Source organism: Mustela nigripes, chromosome 2 (genome assembly GCF_022355385.1).
Source record: "Mustela nigripes isolate SB6536 chromosome 2, MUSNIG.SB6536, whole genome shotgun sequence".
Classification (NCBI taxonomy): Eukaryota; Metazoa; Chordata; class Mammalia; order Carnivora; family Mustelidae; genus Mustela; species Mustela nigripes.
In genome coordinates this window covers 101,662,273-101,683,890 of record NC_081558.1, presented here as the reverse complement: position 1 = coordinate 101,683,890, position 21,618 = coordinate 101,662,273, and the positions used below count along the sequence as shown (strand labels likewise).

The 21,618-nt window shown below is 42.9% G+C and overlaps 1 protein-coding gene and 1 long non-coding RNA gene across 4 annotated transcripts in view; one reads left to right on the top strand and one right to left on the bottom strand.

Annotated features, from left to right (window-relative positions):
* The window catches only part of LOC132010020 (uncharacterized), a 22,541-nt gene extending 3,571 nt beyond the window's left edge, over nt 1–18,970 (bottom strand). Inside the window, exons 1-4 of one of the 2 annotated variants that reach the window (XR_009402122.1) lie at nt 18,724–18,970; nt 14,004–14,105; nt 12,589–12,701; nt 10,856–11,440 (exon numbers count right to left, since the gene is read on the bottom strand). This is a non-coding gene — a long non-coding RNA (uncharacterized LOC132010020). Of the gene's footprint in view, nt 1–10,855; nt 11,441–12,588; nt 12,702–14,003; nt 14,106–18,723 lie in introns of those variants that run through there. The other variant, XR_009402123.1, reaches the window with a different exon arrangement.
* Nucleotides 18,971–19,538: 568 nt separating this feature from the next.
* The window catches only part of TFRC (transferrin receptor), a 28,513-nt gene continuing 26,433 nt past the window's right edge, over nt 19,539–21,618 (top strand). The window contains exon 1 of one of the 2 annotated variants that reach the window (XM_059391180.1): nt 19,539–19,684. The gene's annotated coding sequence lies outside the window, so the exon portion shown is untranslated. The remainder of the gene's footprint in view (nt 19,685–21,618) is intronic. The other variant, XM_059391179.1, reaches the window with a different exon arrangement.

Below are 21,618 nucleotides of genomic sequence, written 5' to 3'. Positions count from 1 at the left end.
ACAGACTTCAAGCTCTATTACAAAGCTGTCATCATCAAGACAGCATGGTACTGGCACAAAAACAGACACATAGGTCAGTGGAACAAAATAGAGAGCCCAGAAATAGATCCTCAACTCTATGGTCAACTAATCTTTGACAAAGCAGGAAAGAATGTCCAATGGAAAAAAGACAGCCTCTTCAACAAATGGTGTTGGGAAAATTGGACAGCCACATGCAGAAAAATGAAACTGGACCACTTCCTTATACCACACACGAAAATGGACTCCAAATGGATGAAAGACCTCAATGTGAGAAAGGAATCCGTCAAAATCCTTGAGGAAAACACAGGCAGCAACCTCTTCGACCTCAGCCGCAGCAACTTCTTCCTAAAAACATTGTCAAAGGCAAGGTAAGCAAGGGCAAAAACGAACTGTTGGGACTTCATCAAGATCAAAAGCTTTTGCAAGCAAAGGAAATAGACAACAAAACCAAAAGACAACTGACAGAATGGGAGAAGATATCTGCAAATGACATATTAGATAAAGGGCTAGTATCCAAAATCTATAAAGAACTTAGCAAACTCAACCCCTAAAGAACAAATAATCCAATCAAGAAATGGGCAGAGGACATGAACAGACATTTTTGCAAAGAAGATATCCAGATGGCCAACAGACACATGAGAAAGTGCTCCATATCACTTGGCATTCAGGAAATACAAATCAAAGCCACAATGAGATACCACCTCACACCAGTCAGAATGGCTAAAATTAACAAGTCAGGAAATGACAGATGCTGGCAATTGACTATAGTCATCATGTTGCACATTATATCCCCAGACTAATTTATTTTATAACTAGAGGGGTTTTTTTAATTTTTTAATTTTTATTTTTTAAAGATTTTATTTATTTACTTGAGAGAGAGAGATACAGCAAGACAGAGCATACAAGCAGGGGGAGTGGGAGAGAGAGAGAGAAGCTTCCTGCCAAGCCAGGAGTCCATGCGGGGCTCAATCCCAGGACTCCAGGATCATGACCTGAGCTGAAGACAGACGCCCAACAACTAAGTCACCCAGGCGCCCCATAACTAGAGGCTTATATCTTTTGGTCCCCTTCACCCATATATGATTTTTTATTTATTTATTTTTATTTTTCTTAAAGATTTTATTTTATTTATCTGAGAGAAACCAAATATGAGTGGGAGGAGTGGAGAAGGAGCAGAAGGAGAGAGAGAAGCAGACTCCCCACTGAGCAGGGAGCCAGAAACAGGTTCCATCCCAGACCTCTGAGATCATGACCTGAGCTGAAGGCAGACACCCAATCGACTGAGCCACCCAGGTGCCCCTCATATATGTTTTCTTAAATAATTTTTTAACTTTAAAATATATACATATATTTTGGTGGAGGGTTGGGTGAGCCTAGCGGTGGGTATTAAGGAAGGCACGTATTGCATGGAGCACTGGGTGTGATGCTTAAAAATAAAAAAAATATATAGTTTTTTATTTACAGAAAAGTTACAAGGATAATACAGACAGTTTCCATATAGCTCACACCTAGTTTCTCCTACTCTTACTTTACATTGCTGTGGTACATTGTGGTACATAAATGCACCACTTATCACAACTAACGAACCAATGTTGACACAGTATTATTTATTTATTTATTTTTAATAAACATATACTGTATTTTTATCCCCAGAGGTACAGGTCTGTGAATCGCCAGGTTTACACACTTCACAGCACTCACCATAGCACATACCCTCCCCAATGTCCATAACCCCACCTCTCTCTCCTAACTCCCCTCCCCCCAGCAACCCTCAGTTTGTTTCGTGAGATTAAGAGTCACTTATGGTTTGTCTCCTTCCCAATCCTATCTTGACACATTTTTTATAAGTAAGCTTTATGCCCTATGTAGATCTTGAATTCACAACCCCAAGATCAAGAGTCTTGTGTTCTACCAACTGAGCCAGCCAGGCGCCCCAATACATTACTCTTAACTGAAGTCCATACTGAATTTAGACTTCTTTGTTTTTATGTATACTCTACTTCTGTTCTAGGATTTCTTTCTTTCTTTTTTTTTTTTTTTAATTTATTTGACAGAGATCATAAGTAGGCAGAGAGGGGGAAACAAGCTCCCCGCTGAGCAGAGAGTCTGATGTGGGGCTCAGTCCCAGGACCCTGGGATCATGACCTCAGCCGAAGGCAGAGGCTTAACCCACTGAGCCACCCAGGTGCCCCTGTTCTAGGATTTCATCCAGGATACCACATTACAAGTAGAAATCATGTCTTGTTAGGCTACTCTAGAATGTAAGACTTTCTCAGACTTTTCTTGTTTTTAATGAACTTGACGGTGTTGAGGAGTCCTGGTTAAGTATTTCGTAATATCTTACCTTTGGTATTTATGTCTTCCTTATGATTAGACTGGGGTCATGGGTTTTGGGGAGGAAAACCACAGAGGTAAAGGGCCATTATATCACATCATATCAATGGTACTATTGGTATAGATGTTGACCTTGATCACCAATTGAGGTATTATTTGCAATGTTTTCTTTTTTTCTGTACTTTCATTCTATATTCTTTGGAAGAAAGTCACTATGCACATCCTGGACTTTGGGGGTAGGAAGTTTTGCTCCAACTCCTTAATGAAATAACATCTACATACATTGTTTGGAATTCTTCTGTATAAGAGGTTTGACTTTTTTCTACATATTTATTTAGTCAATAATTTATTGAGATAAGAAGTAGGATCTTATGGGTATTTATTTAATACCTTGAGTTATAATCCAGTATTATGCTATTTTGATGCTGACATCATTCCAGTTTGGGCTATTGGGAGTTCTTTTAGTTGGCTCCTGTGCCATGGACATATTCTTGTAGGTTTTTCTTTGAGCACTTCCTTACTTTCTGGTACTAGAAGATGCTCCGTATATATATTGTATATTCCCTGCCCCAACCATTTCTCCAAGAAGTCTAAATTCTTTTTATTGAGGAATGGTATTAGAAACCAAGATCTGGGGCGCCTGGGTGGCTCAGTTGGTTGGACGACTGCCTTCAGCTCAGGTCATGATCCTGGAGTCCCAGGATCGAGTCCCGCATCGGGCTCCCAGCTCCATGGGGAGTCTGCTTCTCCCCCAGACCTTCTCCTCACTCATGCTCTCTTTCACTGTCTCTCTCTCAAATAAATAAATAAATAAATAAATAAATAAAAAGAAACCAAGAATCTGGGCACTGGGTGTGCTCAATGTACCTGGGTGTTGTTGCTTTTGGGCCCCTACAGTGTGCAGAACTGAGAAATATACATGTATATACTAATAGTTTTTTGAGTGGATTCATGAGGATTTTCTACATACAAAATTTTGTTTTACTTCTTCCTTTTCAATCCAGAGACTTTTTATGTATTTGTTTCTTTCTTGCCTAATCACATTAGCTAGGACCTCCAGCATGATGTTGACTAGAAGTAGTGAAAGTGAACATCTTTGTTTTGTTCCTGATCTTAGGGGAAAGTATTCAGTGTTTCACCACTAAGTATGATGTTAGCTATGAGTTTTTTTTTAAATGTTCTTTATCAGGGCGCCTGGGTGGCTCAGTGGGTTGAAGCCTCTGCCTTCAGCTCAGGTCATGATCCCAGGGTCCTGGGATCGAGCCCCGCATTGGGCTCTGCTCAGCAGGGAGCCTGCTTCCCTTCCTCTCTCTCTGCCTGTCTCTCTGCCTACTTGTGATCTCTCAAATAAATAAATAAATAAAGTCTTTAAAAAATAATAAAATAAAATAAAATAAAATAAATATTAAAAAAATCAAATCGAGGTAGTTTCCTTTAGTTTGTTGAGTGTTATAATGAAAGGGTGCTGGATTTTGTCAAATGCTTTTTCTGCATTTGTAGAGATGATCATGTGGGCTTGGTCCTTCATTCTATTGTTATAGTGTATTACATTAATTGATTTTCAGATGTTAAGCCAACCTTGCATTCCTGGGAGAAATCTTCCTTAGTCATGGTGTAGAATCCTTTTTATGTGTTGCTGATTTCAGTTTTCAAGTATTTTGTTGAGAATTTTTACATCTATATTCATGTGAGATATTGCTCTGTTTTTTTCTTGTAAAGTCTTTGGTTCTGGTATCAGGGTAATACAAACCTCATAGATTGAGTTGGAAAGTGTTTCTTCCACTTTCATTTTTTGGAAGTGTTTGTGAAGAATTGTTATTCATCCTTTTTAAAATATGTGTTAGAATTCACCTGTGAAGCTACCTGGGCGTGAGCTTTTATTTGTGGGAAGTTTTAAAATAACTACTTCGATCTCTTGTTATACGTTTATTTAGATTTTCTATTTCTTCTTCAGTCAGTTTCAGTAGTTTGTGTATTTCTAAGAATTTGTCCATTTCACCTAATTGTCTAATTTGTTGGCATATAGTTACTCCCAGTATAGCTTGATAATCTTTTTAATTTCTGTAATGTTGGTAGTGATTTTCTCTTACTCCTGACTTTCATATTTTGAGCGAGTTTTTTCTCTTTTTCAGTTTGGTCAGTTCAGCTAAAATTTTGTCAGTCTTGCTGATCTTTATCAAAGGACTAATTTTGGTTCGGTTAACTTTATTGTTTTTATATGTATATACCAATCTGTGCATATCCATAGGATCATAATTGTTACTATATTATATCCATCTGTATCTATATTAAGCTAAACATCTTTTGTAATGATGTCTCCAACTTCAAACTAGTAGTGCATGATTCATTCTAGCCTTTCCCCCTGTTTATCCGTAACTTCACACTCTGAGAGTGAAAAATTTGGCTCCCATTATCTGCCATCCATTTACTTATTTGTTCAGTCCCAGTATATGTGTTTGGTGGCTTCAGAATTGTTAGCCCATATCCCCATGGGAAATAACTTTACCAATTAGACTACAGTACTTAGGTACAGTTCCTTTTGCCTTTAGTTTTCCAATCTCCACTCATTCTAAAAGTCACTGAGGTAAACATCCACTCTCTTCAGTTAAGTTATATCATATATTTTAATAACAATTAGATTCTTTTATCATAGTCTACATTCTGCTCCAGGATTTCCCTGACCTGTTTTTTTTCATTAAGGCTGACTTCTTGTGCTAAAAAGTTCTATGAGGTTAAGGTTTAAAAAATGCATAGCCTCGAGGCGCCTGGGTGGCTCAGTGGGTTAAGCCTCTGCCTTTAGCTCAGGTCATGATCTCAGGGTCCTGGGATCGAGCCCCGCATTGGGCTCTCTGCTCAGCAGGGAGACTGCTTCCCTTCCTCTCTCTCTGCCTGCCTCTCCGTCCACTTGTGATTTCTCTCTGTCAAATAAATAAATAAAATCTTTAAAAAAAAAATGCATAGCCTCATATAACGTACAGAATAGTTTTACTGCCCTAACACATAATTCACTTATTCAATCCTCTCCACTCCCCTGAGCAGGGAGCCAGACGCGGGGTTCCATCCCAGGACCCTGGGATCATGACCTGAGCCGAAGGCAGACACTTAACTGACTGAGCCATCCAGGCATCTGAGACTATATTTAACTTTATAAGAAACTGCCAATCTGTCTTCCAGAGTGACTCTACCATTTTGCATCCCTGCCAGCACTGAATGAGAATTGTTATACACCATGCCAGAGAACTTTTCAGCTAAAACGACTCCAAATCCTAATTTATGGCCCTCTGTTAATCTTGCTCTTTACTGCTTTGTTGGATTGAAAGCCGTGGGAAACCGCTGGAAATTAAGGGTGTGTCTGAGAGGGAGATACGGTTCCTTTGATTAATTTTATCAATCTCTTGGCCAATGGCTAACCTTATAAATACCAGATGTCCAAGGATATTTCATTCTGCTAAGGGTAAAGGGCTATAGTCACGGAGAGGAAAAGTACTTTCTTCGCTAAACTGATAATCTCAACCTCTTGTGTGAGATTTCCCCCAGGCCATGTATATTTTGCACCCCTTCCAATAATCCTGATGGTATCATTCTATAGGGGACTACAGATAATATATTTCCCCAAAAAAATGCTTTAGCTAGCCCTTTTTATTTTGTTGTTTATAATAGGAGAAGTATACATTTGGGTTGAATGTCTTAGGATAAGATGGTCCCTGTCTTATCTTTGAATTCCAACTAGAGATGATTCTTATGATAAAGGGGCAAATAAATATAGTATCCAAAGTACCTGACAGGTACTAGGACAAATTTCGGGGAAAGGGGATCAGGATGATCAGTGATGGGGAGAAACAAAAAGAATAAGTGCTTACCTGGGGAATAGGGAAGGAGCCCATGGTGGGGTGGGCCATCCCCGTGGTGGAGAGCCCCCTTGGCTTGAAATGAGGAGATAGAAAAGGAGAAAGACACAGGAAATCAGTCTAGAAAGTCAGGAGGGGAGAACAAAATTGGGGTCTGACCTGAATGGAAGCTGAGAGTGAGAAGCTTGGGGAGAAGAACCTGGGGCTTCAGTTAGTTCAGGAGTGATTCTGACCTTAAGTTTTGACAGCAGCATCAGCAACACCACACTAAAAGCCCTTCCAAGGTATCCATGCATGTCATAAACATTTTACTTCACTATCTCATTTAAACCTGTGAGGTGAGAGGCCCCTGGGTGGCTCAGTCAGTTAAGCATCTGCCCTGGTCCTGGGTCATGATCCTGGGGTCCTGGGATAGAGCCCACACGGGGAGCCCTGCTTAGTGGGGAGTCTGTTTCTCCTTCTACCCCGTCTCATTCTTTCTCTCACTCTGATAAATAAGTTAAATCTTAAAAAAAAAAAAAAAAGACCTGAGCTGAGATCAAGAGTCAGATGTTTCACCAACTGAGCCACCCAGGTGCCCCTAGACTTTCTTCTTTAGAACAGTTCTGGCTTCACAGAAACATGGTGAAGACAGTACAGAGTTCCTGGCTAGCCCCCACACTGTTTCCCCTATTATTACCTGTTAGTGCGGTACATGTCCCCCTTGGCTGTTTTCTGTGCACTTACTTACACATTGGCATACTTCCAAAAACACGTTTGGTGTGTCTCAGCCTCCTCCCCACGGCTTAGCCTGGGGCTCTGCTGAGAGAAACCAACACAAATGTAAGCCAAGCATGGTGGAGCCTGGCCAAGGTGAAATCCTTGCTCTTACTTTGGGGCTGTGGAGGCCAAGAAAAACAAGGCTGTACTCACCTTGAGTCTAGCCCTGACATAAGTACAGCCATCTTGACAAAGCAAAAGCTGGCACCTTGCACCCCCTCTCCACCTGCTCCCCTCCCCTCGGTAATATGTGTGAACAAATATTTAACTTGTAGAAATCACAATCCTGCAAGACAGGAGTCTCCCTCGGTTTACAAATGTCCCAGTGCAAAATCTCACTAACAAGGATGCTTGATAAGAGAGGAATGTGACATTCCAGCAGGAAACTCCCAACTGTCTTTATGTTAATATCTAAGTAGAGGGGGGAAACGGCCTTGGCTTGATAATAACCAGGCCTCCAATATCTTGACAGTCTTCTTTACCCTGATAGCCCTTCTGAACACCCTTTTTGTCCTCACCCACTGCGGAGTCCAACCCTACTCTGCCTTTAAAAACTCTGTAACCTGGTTCAGGGTCCAAGTCCCTACTCCGCTGCATCGGGTATACTTGGACCCAAGCTTAAGCATGTCACTTCAGGGTCCAAGTCCCTACTCCACTGTGTCGGGTAAACTTGGGCCCAAGCTTAAGCTTGTAAAATAAACCCTCATGTGATTACATCAGTGTTGGCTCCTTAGTGGTCTCTCAGACGCAAAAACCCGGGCATAACAGGGCAGGGATTTGGGGTACTTGGTGAAATTCCCAAGAGGTCATTCCTCTCATTCAGTTTCAAAAACTCAATTTTACCAGCTCACCTAAAGTGGCAAGGAAATCCGCTGCCCAAGAGCACAAAACCCTGAGCCACCGGGCCTGTTTATTAGTTTGCCCAGAGCTGGCAAGGTTGAATCTTCGAACTTAAGTCTCATGTCCCCTAGGAATTAGGATGAACAGGTTGTTTGGCAATCGTGGCATCCCAGCAAAGGAGATGAGTGGTCTTCAGGGCTGTTTTATGGAAGCTGTGGTAGCCCCAGGAACTGCCCTTACAAGCTTTGTAAAATACAGGCCACTACATTAACCAGAAGAGCTGCCAAGCAGAAACCACGTTCAAGCCAGCTGGCCACACAGTGTGGCCGGCCTGTGGGGCGCGCTGGGGAAGCAGTTAATGAAAACCTCTCTTTCTTCTACCATCTACTCCAACGTGCTCTAAAACTCTGCGCCTGGGCATCATCAGGGAGCTTGTTAGAAATTCACAGCCAAGTCACGGGCTCCCACTGGGACCTTCTGAGTCAGAATCTGCATTTTAAAAGACCCTCGGGAGGAGACTCCTGTGCACTTTAAGGTTTCAGAAGCCCCAGGATAGCGTTTAAATTCACAGCAGTTGATCTCTGCACCGGCAGGGAACCTGCCTTTTCCTTTCATAAAGTCAACGCAGGACCTTGGATCTCTGCCTGAAATGTGGACGGCAGGAATGTCTCTTGTTCCCCAGCTTCTCTTTGCCGTTGGAGCTCTCCGCTGCCGTTGCTTACCTTGGAGTCCTGTGTTGGACTTTATTACACAAACCACTGGTCCCTTCAAATGCTTCTTTATCTGAATCCCATCTCAGAAGCAGTAATCTGGGCACCTGGGTGGCTCAGATAATTAAGCATCGGCCTTCGGCTCAGGTCATGATCCCAGGATCCTGATCAAGTCCCACATTGGGCACCCTGCTCAGTGGGAAACCTGCTTCTCCCTCTGTCTCTTGCTCTCTCTCTCTCTCTCATTAATAAATAAATAAAATATGGGGCACCTGGGTGGCTCAGTGGGTTAAGCTGCTGCCTTTGGCTCAGGTCATGATCTTAGGGTTCTGGGATCGAGTCCCACTTCGGGCTCTCTGCTCAGCAGGGAGCATGCTTCCCTCTATCTCTCTCTCTGCCTGCCTCTCTGCCTACTTGTGATCTCTCTCTGTCAAATAAATAAAGAAAAAATAATAAATAAATAAATAAAATCTTAAAAAAAAGAAGAAGAAGAAGAAGAAGTTACCTGAAGAAGTTTAAGTTTAGAGGTAGTTTCTCATGACTACATTTTAGCTTGCCTGCGTTCTGCTTACCTGGTTGTGGGCTGTGGACCTTCCTGTCATCAGTTCATTCAAAATCTCACTCTAGCATAGATTACTTATAGGAAGCCTTCTGAGAGATAGTTACCCCAGATACCCTGCATCTAGTGAGCTTCTCTTTACATTTTGGGGTCTTTTAGGAGCACCTGGGTGGCTCAGTTGGTTGAGTGTCTGCCTTTGGCTCAAGTCATGATCTCAGGGTCCTGGGATGGAGTCCCATGTCCACATGGGGCTCCCTGCTCAGTGGGGAGCCTGCTTCTCCCTCTCCCTGTTTGTGCTCTCTCACTATCGCTCACTCTCTCTCAAATAAATAAATAAATAAATATTTAAAAAAAATTTGGGGAGGTCTTTTATTTTGTGCCAGTAACATCAAATTCAATTATAAACTGGACTCAAACCTTCTAAAGATGAGTATGGTTGTAAAGTCCAGGCTGGAGCCTGGCAATAAATAATTTGGGGCACAAAGCTTCAATCAGCTGCCTGCTGGACTGTATTTCAAAATTCCAACTTGAGATGTAGTGAAAGGTGGTTTTAAGGTGGCAGACCTCAAAGATCTCAAGCTAAGTTATGCCATTTAAACACTGGGGCACTCTGGGGCGCCTGAGTCTGGGGATGATGCGACTCTTGATCTTGGGGTGGTGAGTCTGAGCCCCGAATTGGGTGTAGCGCATTACTTAAAAATAAAATCTTAAATAATAATAACGATAACATGTGTGGCACTTGAAGACAGTTGTTTTGTATTCTTCGCACTTCCACTTGTTCACCAACAAAATGGGTTTGGTGTGTATTTCACAGGATCCTTGGGAAGCTGAGATACGGTGACACAGCATAAGCCCCCAGCCCAGCCCCTGGACGGGCCCTGGGCTCAGTGAATGTCGGTAGACTGACAGACACGAGGAGCTCTGGAGTCCTGGCTCGGGACACAGCTTCCCTACTATTTAGGAGACTATGGATGAACGGGGGGAAGCCAGGCCAGCCCTCACAGATACTGTTGTGGATTTCTCTTCCTTAGTGCCCAAGGTTCTTGGTCACACCACTTGGAAAAATGAAGAGGTAGACCCGACAAAGACTGGTGGGCAGCAAGCAGAGTTTACTGGGTCATAGTGCAAGGCTCCTGTAGAGGGAGGGGACCCCCTGAGGGCTGCCAATTTGGAATTTAAATCTAGAGGGTTTTATGGGCTCTTTGTGTGGCTGTTTTAATCTGATTAACCCTCCCTGAGCCTGTCACTCCATCAGCTTTTTGTCATCTACCCCTAGGTGGGGAAGGGGGAAGGGTGGAAGGCTTCTTTCTGGGTGGTGTTTTGTAGGGGGATATAAAGGGCTGTGGCCCCCATGCCTTAAGGCATGCCAGCAGGCCACCAGATCAAGCTCTCTGTTTGTTTGTTTGTTTGTTTGTTTGTTTTTAAAAAAGATTTTATTTATTTATTTGACACACAGAGATCACAAGTAGGCCGAGAGGCAGGCAGGGAGAAAGGAAGGGGAGCAGGCTCCCTGCTGAGCAGAGAGCCAGATGGGGGGCTCTATCCCAGGGTCCTGGGATCATGACCTGAGCAGAAGGCAGAGGCTTTAACCCACTGAGCCACCCAGGCGCCCCTCTTTGTTTGTTTTTTAAATATAATTTTTTTTTTATTTTTAAAGGTTTTATTTATTTGACAAATCACAAGTAGGCGAGAATCAGGCCGAGAGAGAGAAGGGGCAGAAAGGAAGTAGTGGCCTGATCCCAGGACCCTGGGATCTTGACCTGAGCCGAAGGCAGAGGCTTTAACACATTGAGCCACCCAGGCAGCCCAAAGCTTTTTGTTTAAAGATCCCACTGGCTGTTGAGCTTGAGCTCTCCAACCACCCCCCTCCCCCAGCCTAGGTTAGGACGCCCAAGACCATTCCATTCCTTTCTGCCACATTCAAGTTTTCTGTAAGTCTTCCCAGGAAGAAGGCTTAAAGCTGTGGCACTGAGTAAAGCCTAGAATAACAGGATGGGCTCTTTTTCCTTTTAAGGGTAGTTTCCTCTTAAGACAGGGGGCCATTGTCCCTGCCAGCCTTTCTCCTGAAGATCCATTATAACCAGCAAAAGGTTACCTCCTTGACCACATTTCCATGTACGAGAAATAAAAATTTTGGAAGAGACATTTTCCAAACCAAGGGCACACTTGTCTACTTGTGTCTATTGGGCTGAAGAAACCAAAGAGTTTCTGATGATATGGCACTTTTTCTGAACTCTGGATTTGCTGACTTGGGATTTAGACTGAATCGTCTGATTGCAAGCGCTTTCTTTACACACATGTTCATTCGCCCTGTTTACGTCAGCAGCCAGTGAGCACACATGATCTTCTTTCAGAGAACTCTTTTTAGCCTTTAAAAAAAAAAAAAAAATCCTCAATTTAGGCAATGTTGGCCCTAAGGGATATAGTTTATCAGAAGTATTATTGTTCAAGATGCCAGATGTATGCCAGAGAGGAAGAGAAACTCAAACACACGTGAAAGAATTGCGAGCTACAGATGTTGAAAGGAGGAAGATGGAAATAAAAACTAAACTGACTCACTGATATTTTGGAAACAAAGTTAATATAATTCCTTTAATTCACTAACTCTCCTCATTGAAGGTAGTATACGTTGGGAGAATTTAAAGAAACCAGGATTGGGGCGCCTGGGTGGCTTAGTCAGTTAAGCGTCCGTCTTCTGCTCAGGTCATGATCCCAGGGTCCTGGGATGGAGCCCCACATCGCATCAGGAAAACCTTTCTAACCATCCGAACTATTCAAAATTCTCTGCTTTGGAAAGCGGTTGATTTGCTCTCCTTGGAAAGGTTAAGGAGAAGTTAGATAAGCAATTGGTAGGTGAAGTAGAGGGATTTTTTTCAGTGAATTCAACATAAATTTACTGAACATCTGTTACAGGCCAGGGATGGTATAAGAGTTAAAGTTCCTTCCAAACTTTGAGATATATATACACACATAAATGTGTATATATATATATATATATATATATATATATATACACACACATATACATGTATATACATATACATATACATGTATATGTGTGTACATATATATATATATATATATAAACTTTGAGGTTTATTTTGTCCAGATGAAACGAAATAGAACCTCATATCCTGCTCAAAACTCCAACTAAGACAATTGTACTCATTGGCATAAGGATCCTTACTTATTAATTTTAATTAATTTAAATTATTTTAAGTTTTAAAATAATTTAAATTTTAAAGTTTACAATAATTTAAATTTTAAATTAATTTTAATTAATTTAAAAATTAATTATGTTTCTTTCCTTGCCATGAGTAACTTTTACCAACTTGCTATAAATTAGGGGCAAACTCTTCCAACTTCTTTCAATATTGCTCCTTTTCAATGTTCTCTGGTTTAGTACAGGGGAAACCAAAAATAATTTAGTCAGCAGTATTAGGACAGGAAACTGGAGGTTCCCAAGTACATTTTAAAAGAAAAAAAAATGCAAAAGCAAAGGGAAAATAGTACCAACCTCAAATATATGAGCTGACAGTCCGCCTCCATTCTGTGGAAAGCATCCTGTTCCAATGTGCAGAGGTCCACATGTTTATTTTATGATTCTGGTCCTAAAGTGATCGCCCTAGCCTTAGGGATTCCAAGGTAAAGAAAATGGATACAGTTTGTCAAATGGGAGTTATGGTCAGAGTTGAATGTGGGGTCCAGTGGCTTCTGTGGCGGTTGCTGTGGGGACCTACTATGTGACAGGCAGAGTTCTGCTGTGACTGACCCAAGTGTGTGCCAGGATTGGCCAGCATGTGAAAAGACGTTATCTGTGTTTTCTAACTCTACCTCCCAACTCATAAAACCTCAATCAATATTTGCTGAAGTGCAGGGTGTTAGAAAGTTGAAACAGTGGGCAAAGTAACAGGGAGAAACCTTGGGAGTTGAAATTTAACTTTGAGCAAGTCATTTGTCCTGTTCACTAATGAGAATTGTGCTCTGAGACAGGAGATGGACTCCGACTGTAGTTTTCCAACACAGTTCACAGCTCATTGAGAAATCAATTGAATGGGTAGAAATCAGCATTTTAAAAATTAAATGGAAAATTCCAGAGTGTTTTGCACAAGGCAAATATATTATTTCATGAAATTCTTGTTTCATGTGAATACACACACATACACACACACACACATATGCATATATACACGTATACTGAGTTGTGGAGTAAAATGGATGTTTTACCGTCGAGTGCTATCAAAAATATGTGACCATAAGAGTCCCCATTTAGGGCGCCTGGGTGGCTCAGTGGGTTAAGGCCTCTGCTTTCGGCTCGGGTCATGATCCCGGGGTCCTGGGATCGAGCCCCACATCGGGTTCTCTGCTCGGCAGGGAGCCTGCTTCCTCCTCTCTCTCTGTATATCTCTCTGCCTACTTGTGATCTCTGTCTGTCAAATAAATAAATCTTTAAAAAAAAAAAAAAAAAAAGAGTCCCCATTTAGCAATTGGACCACAGATAGGACTCCAGGAAGAACAAATGATTTTAGATCTTCTATTACTGAGTTGGCATATTAATGTGTGTTTTTTAATTGTGACAAAATATACATAACATAAACAGACCAATGTTTTTATTTTTATTTATTTATTTTTTAAAAGATTTTACTTATTTATTTGACAGAGAGAGATCACAAGTAGGCAGAGAGGCAGGCAGAGTGAAAGGAGGGAAGTAGGCTCCCTGCTGAGCAGAGAGCCCGACGTGGCTCGATCCCAGGATTCTGGGATCATGACCTGAGCTGAAGTCAGAGGCTTTAACCCACTGAGCCACCCAGGCACCCAGATCAATGTTTTTAAATGGAAGGAACAAAATACAGAAACTAAAAACCTCCCACCTCCAAATTGCATCGTCCTGTAGGTTTAGGTTTCCAATGCCTTCTCCACTCCCCTACTTACCTTTTTTTTTCTTCCTAGGATCCTCATCTGTAACTAAGGTGGGAGGTGTATGATCTTTGATCTTGTGGGCCAAGCAGCCTAAGTTCCCTCTTGCATCTGGCCCTGAGTTAGGGAGGAGAATGCGTTTACATACAATTGTAATTTTACATTAAAAATTGATTATTAAGGGGCGCCTGGGTGGCTCAGTGGGTTAAGCCACTGCCTTCGGCTCAGGTCATGATCTCAGGGTCCTGGGATCGAGCCCCGCATGGGGCTCTCTGCTCAGCAGGGAGCCTGCTTCCTCCTCTCTCTCTGTCTGCCTCTCTGCCTGCTTGTGATCTCTCTCTGTCAAAAAATAAATAAAATCTAAAAAAAAGAAAAACTGATTATTAAATAAATAAATAAATTTGGTTATTTATATATTTATATATAATTATAAATAAATAAAATTGATTATTAAAAAACAGTTCTACTTTTATTTTTACTTGTATTTAACATTTGCATACTTGTTCTCTGTCCTTTAAGTATAAACTGTTTCCCCAGCTACCTGTCTTTTCAAGGGTATAGATTTGTTTCCTATCTGCCTACACGCCTTTGCCTGACACACAACACTACAATAAATGTCAATAATGATGGTAATTAATGACCTTTTCTTCTCAACCATTATTAATGATGGTAATTAATGACCTTTTCTTCTCAACCATTATTAATAATGAGTCATTTTTTTTTTTCTGGAATCAAGGCACTGAAAGCCGTTAAAGACAGTTTTCCTTTTCTTAAGCAATAGCTACTTAGAACTTTACCATATCCAGGCTTCTCCCCCCTCTGGCCACATTTACTCACTTGGCTTGGGCTCTGAACTAGTTGGACCTTATATTTGCCTAACCACGTGGTTAGGCAACTTTTCTACTTTTTCATTTACTGGCGAAGGAAATAAAGGGCTGTTATCTCCATGTAGCCAGTGGGGAAACTGAGGCAATTAAGCCCACGTTTCTGCATCACAATTAGTTACTACCCTGAGGCCAGTTGTTGACTTCTAGGCTGGGATGGGTTTTCTGGTTTCTTTTTGCCTGCAGTTTCTCCCTCACCAAATAACACAACTTTGGCTTTTATCTCCAGGTGAAGAATAAAGGGAAAGGGGGAGACTTTTACAGCCAATGACTCCTGTACCCCTTCTTCCACCAGTAACTTGCTGGAAGTAGCTGTCAGGTATTTCTGTAGAGTAGAATATTTTAACTATGGCATGCCACAGGCTCATTCTCATTTCGGAGTCTTCAGCTAAGCCATTCTCCTAGGCTGAAGGTCTTCTTTCTTCCTCTTCATTAACCTGAAATCCTACACTGGTCTGCAGACATCTTCCATGTTACTTTCCTGCCAGACTCTGCTGCATCCTATCCAGCCATCCAGGCTGACTCAACCAATGTGCCAGTTTCTTGTGTGTTTTTAGGGGCTTGCAACTGTCCTTTTCTTTTCTTTTCTTTTTTTTTTCTTACGATTTTATTTGAGCTAGAGAGAGAATGAGAGTGAGAGCATGGGCTGGGAGACAGAGGGAGAGAGAGCTGAGCAGGGAGCCCGATGCGGGGATCTATGCGAGGCTCAATCCCTGGGATCCTGGGATCTTGAAGTGAGCCAAAGGCAGACGCTTAACACTTAAGGACTGAACCACCTAGGTGCCCTGGGGCTTGCAACTGGTTTTTACTGCACTTAAACGCACAGAAAATCTGCATGATAGGTATTTGTAATCCCATTTTAAAGATTTATTTATTAAAAAGAGAGAGAGGGAGAGAGAGACAGAGACAGAGAAAGAGACAGAGAGCAGGGGAGGGGCAAATTTTGGCGAAGGAGAGGTAGACTCCCCACTGATTGCAGAGTCTGACATGAGGTTCAATCCCACAAGCGGAGATCACTGCTTCATCAGAAATCAAGAGATGGTCACTTAACCAACTGGCACCCCAATTCCATTTAATACTGATACCCAGGCTCATGAAAGTTGAAAACTCCTATTCCTTGACTCTGTGCTCTTTCCCCCAGACCCCAAGGGTTTTTTTTTTTTTTTTTAAACGACATTGTACATTCTTCTCCAACCTCCAGTTTCCTTTATACAAAATTCTCATATACATGACTTAAGAAAAAATTTCTATGTACCTTTTGGAAGAATGTGAAGGGGAGCAGAATGTGAATGTGACCCCAAAATATACTATTTGGACTTGTGGATTATTTTGAGCTGAAGGCAACTGAGACCTGCAAGCTCAAGAGATAGGTTTGCCCCTCCCCTAACTACCGTGAAGAATCTGAACTGGGGCTCTTACCCAGAATAGGAGGTTTTTTTTTTTTTTTTAAGATTTTATTTACTTATTTGACAGGAGGAGATTACAAGCAGGCAGAGAGGCAGACAGACAGAGGCGGGGAAGCAGGCTCCCTGCTGAGCAGAGAGCCCAATTCGGGGACTCAATCCCAGGACTGTGGGATCATGACCTGAGCCGAAGGCAGAGGCTTTAACCCACTGAGCCACCCAGGTGCCCCCAGAATAGGAGTTATTACCAGAGACAAATTTTGTCTGAATTACCCATGTGTATGGCAGGACAAACATTTAATTACTAAACATCTGCTCTTCTTATAGTCCTGTGAATTATCCTTCTCCCTTTTAAAGTCCCAGGCCCCTATCCTATTCCTTAGCTTATGGTAAATGGTAAATAAGCCCCAATTGTCCAGCTTGCCCTTGGGTCTCGAATTCTTATGGGGCTCCCATATATCTGTAATTACATTTGTTTTTTCTCTGGTTAAACTGTTTTATATCAGCTTACCAGCCAAAGAACCTAGAAGGATAGAGGAAAAAAATGTTCCTTCCCCCAAGCAGCAAGAATGTTAGTTCTAGTGTTTTATGTAACAGTCTGAGGAAGGTTGAAACTTGAATAATAGCCATTTCAGTTGTGCCAGAGAGTTTAAATAAAGGTTAGTTACCAAAAACGTATTTCATTGAAAGCATCCAAATTATTGGGTCCCCAGAAGTGGGAGATAATGCTATGTAATAATGCTAATAACAATGACCACAATGAAGATCGGAATAAAAAAATAAAATATTTGAACATTTATATGGAATAGCAGACAAAGCAGAATGGTCTCTCAGTATGCTTAGATTCTGCAGCAAAGGAAAAGAAATTTATGTTCATCTACTTGAAATTGCAGAAGAGGGAGATCCTGCAAAGCTTCTAGGGAGAAAAGGATAGGAAAGGGAATTTAATTACAGTGTCCATTATTACTAATAAGAGGTAGGAAATTAAGAATTTAATTGACATGCTCTTTAGTGTCTTCTTTTTTGTTTCGTTTTAGTGAAGTAATTTTTTTTTCATTTTAGTTTTTTTAAAGATTTTATTTTATTTTATTTATTTGACAGAGAGAGATCACAAGTAGGCAGAGAGGCAGGCAGAGAGAGAGGAAGGGAAGCAGGCCCCCTGCTGAGCAGAGAGCCCGATTCGGGACTCGATCCCAGGACCCTGAGATCAAGACCCCAGCCGAAGGTAGCAGCTCAAACCACTGAGCCACCCAGGCGCCCTCATTTTAGTTTTTTAAAATTTTATTTTTTTCATCGTGGTGAGTGTACTCTTTAATCCCCATCTGCTGTTCCCCCTACCCCACCTCCCCTCTGGTAACCGACAGTTTGTTCTCTATAGTTAAGAGACCTGGTTTGTCTCTTTTCCTTCACTCATTCATTTTGTATTTAAATTTCACATGAGTGAGATCAGATGGTATTTGTCTTTCTCTGACTTATTTTGCTTAGCATTATACTCTCTAGCTCAATCAGTATTGTTGTAAATGGCAAGATTCCACTTTATAGCTGAAAAACATCCCATTGTATATATACACCACATCTTCCTTACTCATTTAACTATCAGTGGACACTTGGGCTGCTTCCATAATATGGCTATTGTAAGTAATGTAAATAATGCTGCAATAAACATAGGGGTGGGTGTAGCCCTTTGAATTAATATTTTTATAGTTTTTGGTTAATAACAGTAGAGCCATTACTGGGTCCTAGGATAGTTCTATTTTTAATTTTTTGAGGAACCCCCCCCATACTCTTTTCTACCTGGCTACACCAGTAAATGTAAATTCTTTTTTTTTTTTTTAAGATTTTATTTGTTTATTTGACAGAGATCACAAGTAGTCAGAGGCAGGCAGAGAGAGGGGGAAGCAGGCTCCCTGTTGAGCAGACAGCCCAATGTGGGGCTCAATCCCAGGACCCTGGGATCATGACTTGAACCGAAGGCAGAGGCTTTAACCCACCGAGCCACCCAGGCGCCCCAAATGTAAATTCTTTAATTTGAATTTTCATAGGTTTCCTCCTGACCCTGTTCTCCTAAGCCCATTTCTTCATATGGTTATAAGATTTTCACCTGGATCCTAGCATTGTTAAGATCCCATCAGTCCCGGAAAAGAAGAGACTCAGCTCCCCCATTGTTTGAATTTCAAGACCCTCCACAGCTAATCCATATGCACTCCGTTCCTCGATTTCACTTTTTCCTGTGTGGATCCACTGAGATGCAGCGAAGCTCCTGATTACAAGATTTAAGAATATTTCTCTCTGCGGAGAGATTTTTAAAGACCGGGGCCAAAGTAAATGGCGGCGTGCAAACCCCGTGTTATTTCCTCTAAATCGCAGAGTAGGGGAAAGAGCGGGATCCCGAAGCCAGAAAACAGATTTGCATTTTAAAAGGACTGCCCTGCATCCCTCGGGACTGACCTGGAAAGCGCTTTATCTGTAACCCTTTTATGGCCTGGCTCCCTTTCTGGCGTTGTAGCAGTTTGTAAACTCCTCTAATCTCCTTTCCCCGATTGCAAATTACCGCCTAGAGGTGGGGAGAGGTTGTGGATGTGACGAGTTTAAAAAGCGACCAGAATCCTATCTTGTTATACACTGTACAAGTCTGTAATAACAATAATGGCGATGAGTATAAAAGTCCATCTACAGTCCTATCCCCCTAATAAATCTTACTTGTTTCTGTTTTCCCTTTCGTTTCTTCTTGCATTAAACATTGTGCAAAGCACTGTGGCAGTTTGGGTCCATGTGCAGCTTTTACACATCCTAAGTACAAATTTGGATTTTGCTTTTAAAGGTTTTTCCTTTTTTCTCATCCTAAATATTTCTGAGGTTGCAAAATATATACAATATGGCGTTAGTGGCTCCCTAATATTTCAACAAGAACATACACTTTAAGGAATTATTTCCGCGTGTGTATCCAGCATTTAGGAGTGAACGCCAACACCATCTGCCTTTGCACTGCAGGGCCTGGAGGTCGGTCAAGGTTAGATTGCTGGATCCACCGAGCAGAGCTGCAGCCCGCGCGTGCCGCAGCAGAACGCGGCGAGTAAAAGAGACGCCAGTAAGCGGATCCCACCGCTCCTCCCGGCACCTGCAGTCTTGGCGCCTTTTCTGTCCGACCACGCTCCGCCCCTCCCCGCCCCGCCTCGCACACTAGCCGAGGGGCCGCGTCCCGGTGCGTGCGCACCGCTCGCCCCAGGCAGTCCACAGCCCGGGCACCTCTTGGGTGTACGTGAGACAGGAAGTGACGCAAAGCCGGGGTGGGGGGTTGGAAGAGGGTGGAGCCAAGCTATAAACAGCCGGTTGGGGGCGAACGTCCCCCAGAGAGCGTCAGCTTCAGCCTGTGGCGGCTGTGGAGGTAGCGGCCGGAGGGGGTGTCCGTGTGAGTGTCGCGCCGATGCTAGAACACTGCCTGCCCTCCGGGCCTCTCCTCAGCCTGCAGGGCTGGTCCGAGCGGACTCCGCGGCGGCCCTCTGGGTGCTGTCCAGCAGTGTCCGGGAGCCGCAGGGGACGCGGGGAGGCTGCGGCGGCTTCTGAGAGGGGCGAGGGGGATGGAGCGGGCTCCGCGTGCGGGTCAGGAAGGGGCCGCGGCGGCGCGGGGAGCCGGCTGCAGGTGCAGCGAGCTGGAGCCATTGGGCGAAAGACTGTCCTCTTTGCCTTCCTGCGCCTTGTCTCGGTCACGGAGCGGCAAATGGTTTTTCCGTGGAGGGCGAGATGAGGGGTACCTACTGTAGCTCTGAGCCCCGCCATTCTGCTTCCGGTTCCTCGGGCCACCCGGATTCCTTGTCCTCCCTGGCTCGTCCTTAAAAGATGCGGGACCTCGTGGGACAGCCTTAGGCCGCGGGCGTGCGAGTCACGCTGCTGCAGCGGCGACCCGCTCTGCTGAGAGCACGTGGCTGCTCCGAGAAGTGTCCTCGGGGAACTGCTGTCGGGGTGCATGGGTGACCTTGAGCTTGTAGCCCTTCGTTCCCAGGGCCTACTCGGGCCCTGGTCTCACTGCTGAAAGAGTCAGAGCTGTCCTCGACTCGGTTACGAGTGTGTCCTGGGAATTTGATGGGAGTTTCTGTAAGCCCTGAGTGTGAACCCTGGTACACCCTGATCTTCTAGCGTTGCCGCTGGCCATGTGTATGGGTTCTCAGTGTTGCCCAGGCAGAAGCCGCCTGAACCCCGCGGGTATTGACTGAAAGAATATTGTGATTGCTAGGCTCTCCTTGTTGGAAGGTGGGAGACGTAGGGATGACTTCTGGTTTGTGAAGCTGTGGTCTGGAGCCTAAGGGAAAGCTGTTGGGATTGGAATTGGCTTTTGCTTTCAGGAAATTAGTGATAGGATAAAAGGCTGTGTTACATTGATATGCCTTAGACATCCATTGTATTACTGTTTCTGGTGGATGGCTTTCTAAGGTAGTAGCGGGTAGGGTGAGTAAGAAAATGTTTTGTGACTTGGCTCTTTGGTGAACATTTTTCCTTTGCTTTCAGCGACCTTGGGTAGACCAGGGAACTTAACTGCTTCTGCTTTTTTTTCTGGGAGGTTGGATAAGAGAATTGAAGTAGGAAATAGTTGTCCTCTTAAAAAGTATTTGGATACCTGATACCTTTATTCTAGGCTTTAGATACGAGTTGGAATACTAGATGCTTATTCAGTTGCTGCTGAGCTGGGGGATTTTACCTTATTGACAAAGACATTTAGGGTGATTTTCAGAAGGTGTTTTCTGTTGCAAAACTCTACAGTACTTGTTGGCCCTGCTGGGCTTTTTTTTCTCCTTTTCGGATTATAATAAACTCAATATACTTCACAAGAAGATCTAGAATTTAAAACATTTCATTGATAATGAAATATTTTCTAAAGGTTTATATAGCATAGCACCCTTGAACTTTAATGGAATGTTTTTGGGAAGTAATGGTTGTGAAATTAGCCTATGCTGAAGATTGTTGGGTAGAGACAGTAACTCCACTAACTGCCCTAAGTTGGTGGCTGTTACTTGCCTCTGGTAATGTACTTATCTATAATGGAGCATGGTTCCTGGTGGAACTTGAATCAGACAACAGTGAAAGCTAGTTAAGTGAGACATTTTGGAGCTCTTCTCTGTGCTGCTTGTGTGCTCTAAGATAAACACCGTACAGGTAGATAGCAATGACTTCAAGCGGTCCTACCTTTGAGTAGGGCAGTCTTTTTACAGAAAGCTGAATGGGAATGAAGATTCTTCTTGTTTTCTGCCAGGGCCTTTTCATTTTTGTATTTTTTGAAAAGATTTATTTGAGGGGAGGGGCAGAGGGGGAGAGAATTTTCAAGCAACTTCCGGCTGAGTGCCGAGTCTG